The sequence below is a fragment of the Punica granatum genome, chromosome 3, assembly GCF_007655135.1.
Source record: "Punica granatum isolate Tunisia-2019 chromosome 3, ASM765513v2, whole genome shotgun sequence".
NCBI classification, from domain to species: domain Eukaryota; kingdom Viridiplantae; phylum Streptophyta; class Magnoliopsida; order Myrtales; family Lythraceae; genus Punica; species Punica granatum.
In genome coordinates, this window is record NC_045129.1 from 9,141,996 (window position 1) to 9,145,807 (window position 3,812).

At 42.9% G+C, this 3,812-nt stretch overlaps 1 pseudogene; it reads left to right on the plus strand.

Moving 5' to 3' along the window:
- Nucleotides 1-573: 573 nt before the first annotated feature.
- Nucleotides 574-3,331, plus strand: LOC116200353 (annotated as a pseudogene).
- The last annotated feature ends 481 nt before the right edge of the window (nt 3,332-3,812 follow it).

A 3,812-nucleotide genomic window follows, 5' to 3' on the forward strand; every position in this document is an offset into this window, starting at 1 on the left:
ATGTGATTTATTTGGTAAGAGAGGATTAAGGGTATATTAGGTACTATAAAATTAAAATAATTGCTTTGATGAGATACTGTTTTAGTATGGTAATATTGGCTGCCTTCTCCTATGCCTTTAGGGCACAAAATGTCCAAACACTTATTAAATTATTCTATTCTATGCCCTTATCATATAATCTCTAGTATTTTTAGGTTTTTGGGTGTAAGGGCTTTGGGTTTTAGGGTTTTAGTGTTTTAGGGTTTTGGGTTTAGGGTTTAAAGGTTTTATGATCACCCATAATTTCTGAGAATATATATATATATATTTGCAAAACCATATATGGATAGAAAAATCTTCTATGGATGATTTGAATCCTATTAAAAATTATAGAGATTATATTGTAAAAGGAAATTATAATTAATTAGGTAATCTAGAATAAGGGTAAATTAGGCAAAAAAACAAAAAGAATTTTGGCATGACTGATTTGGAGTTTATGATTGGTAATTTGGGTTTGCTTATGTCATGTAGAATAGACAAACCCTGTTATTTAGTAGTTTGGAAAAATAGCCGCTTCTCTTGTTGGAGGAGGTAATGCTTACGAAGGCATTGGCGCTTCACTTCTACAGGCCTAGGCTTTCGGCCGTGTCCCCCATCTCCGTCATCTTCCTCCAGCGGTAAATATGTACTACTCACTTTCCTAGCTAGCTCCCTTAATGCAACGCGCCACTGAAGCCCCGGGGGGGGGGGGGGGGGGGGGGGGGGGGGGGGGGGGGTTGGTTGAATTGGACCTTCTGTTGTTGCAAATATGGAACTCGCGTCTAATCGCTTTGTCAGGCTGAGCAAAATTTTTTTATTATGTCCAGCTTGTCTTGGTAACTCATGATGGAATCGCAAGTTTTGGAAAGTTTTGAGTTTGGTTTCTTGTGATGAATCAGTATGAGGTTGATGTAAATTGTATCTCTTTCACGGGCTAGGAGGGTAGGTCTGGTTTCCAGATATTTGATTTTCTCGAGGTGGTTAGAATAGGAACTGCCATCGAATAGAGGATGGAGATTTGCATCCCATGCGTTCAAAGTTAGCTGCTTTGTTGTTTAAGTTTATAATCTGGCGAAAGCGACGACTAGTTTCTTTTCCCCCCTTCTTCTTTTTAGAGGCAACTGCTATTCACTGTAAGATGATAAATTTGCATGTTTATTCTTCCCTCCTGAAAAGCCAATTATGGTTTGAGCTTCAATTCCTAAGAAAACAAGCAGATGCTGCAGATATGTGGGTAATACAATGCGTGCTGTAGGGGTTCTCAAAGATCCCTGAGAAGCCTAGCTGCTTATTGGAGTTGACCGGTTACGATCTGATCGGGCTTCCTTTGAAGTCCCCGCTGTCGTTGAATGAGATTATTCATGCTCTTCCGATAATGACCATCCTGATGAACAAAGGTACCGGGATTGTGACTAGCGTACCAAGTGTTGCCCCCGATGACTACATCTCCCTGCATGTGTTGAAGACAAAACCAGCCCTTAGGGAGAAATTTGGTTTCAAGGATGAGTGGGTGTTGCCCATTGAGATAATACCGATCATAAATATTCCTGAATTTGGTGATAAAGCAGCCGAGAAGGTCTGCAAGGACATGAAGATTGTCAGTCAGAAGGAGAAGGTGAAGCTTGCAGAAGCAAAGCGGAGGACATATTTGAAAGGATCAATGAAGGGACAATGATCGTGGGAGAATACACCGGTATGGAAATCCAAGAAGCAAGCAGCTGATCAGGAATTTGCTTATCAAGACAGGCCAAGCAATTACCTATAGCGAACCAGAGAAACAAGTCATGTCAAGGTCTGGCGATAAATGCGTTGTGGCTTTGACAGATCAGTGGTTCATCACTTATGGGGAGCCCGAGTGGGAAAAGATGGCTGAGGAATGTGTTTCTAGCATGAATCTGTATTCTAATGGAACAAGACACTGCTTTGAAAGCTCATTGGACTCGCTTAATCAGTGGGCTTGCTCACGTTTATTCGGCCTCGGAACTCGCATCACTTTGGATGAGTAGTTCCTTGCGGAATCTCTCTCCGACTCCACCATCTACATGGCTTACTACACCATAGCCCCCCTTCTTCATCATGGGGACCTGTATGGAAGGTCGACTTCATCGTTAAAGCCCGAGAAGATGACTGATGAAGTCTGGGATTTTGGTTTCTGTGGCGGGCCACGCCCAGAATCCTCTGATATTCCTTGTTCTATCCTCAATAAGATGAAGCAGGAGTTTGAGTATTGGTACCCGTTTGATCTGAGAGTTTCAGGCAAGGACCTGATTAAGAACCATCTGACTTTCTGCATATATAACGATACAGCAATCATGTCAAAGCACCACTGGCCTCGTGGCTTTAGGTGCAATGGTCACCTTATGCTGAATAATGAAAAGATGTCGAAGCAGACTGGGAACTTCAAGACCCTCCGTGAGGCTATCAAGGAATTCCCGCCGATGCCACAAGATTTTCACTTGCTGATGTTGGTGACAGTATCGATGATACCAACTTTGTGTCCGATACTGCCAATGCTGTGATCTTGCGACTCACCAAAGAACTGTCCTGGATGGAAGAAGTGATAGCTGCAGATTCTTCTTTGAGATCTGGCTGTCTACCTACGCGGACTGCGTGTCTGCAAATGAGATTAACATTGCAATTAAAATGACCGAGCAGCATTATCAGGATTGCATGTTCAGGAAAGCTCTTAAGACTGGATTTTATGATCTTCAAGCTGCGAGGGATGAGTACAGATTCTCGTGCGGTTCGGGAGGCATGAACCATGAGCTCGTGTGGTGCTTTATGGACGTACAGACAAGACTCATCACCCCTTTCTGCCCCCATTATGCAGAGTATGTTTGGCGGAATCTCTTGAAGAGGGATGACTTCGTGATTAAAGCAGGTTGGCCAGTCGCCAATTCTCCAGATCTGCCCCTACAGAGCGCAAATAATTACCTCAAGGGCACAATTGTGTTGATGAGAAAGTTGCTCCAGGCTTCCGTTTGGAGAGATGGATGTTCTTCGAGAGAACCTGGACTTGATCAAGAGGCAAATCGGTCTTGAAGAAGTGGAAGTCTTGTCTGCAGCAGAATCCCCCATCACCAAGAAATCCGACAGCTATCTTCATCACAATTTGAAAAAGTTTTACTTTGGAACTTCTGATGCACTATTAACCCAAGAGACTATGCTGTCATCTGACTTTTTTGGTGCAACTTAGTTTGCAGGTTTGATTTTTTATTCGAGTTCATTCCCTTGTTGATTAGCGGGAATGTCGAAAATGCAAACTTTATTTCAGTGATGTTCTTTTGCCAAATTTCCTGGTGGACTCTGTCGGACTTTTTCCATCTATCATTGTTCTTTGCCAAGCTCCGCTCTCCGGTATAGGCAGATATATTATTGAAATTGATGGAGCTTGATTCTATTTCCTTTAGAGGAATTCGGGTTATCAGTCTGCAGAGCTTATCACGAGTTCATCTTCATTGAAGCGTTGGCGATCCCAAATTTGATGAAAAGATTTTAAGTTCGATCAGTTATGTGAAGAGGAAGAAGAAAGGAAGAACCAGGAGGAAGAACAGAGAGAGGAAGAGTGAGAAAGAGACAGAGGGTGTGACGACGAGCCCGGGAGGGAAACGACTCGAGGGAGAACTAGGGAGACTATTAAAGGAGAATCAAGAATGACGAATGGGAGAGAGCAAGCGAAGGTACGGCGGATGGAAGTGGGAGAGCATAGAATGGGGAAAAGCTTAGCTTACATTGAACTAGGTCATGGGCTATCTTAGGTATGTTGCTGATTTTGCTAATGTAAGTTTCTTTCA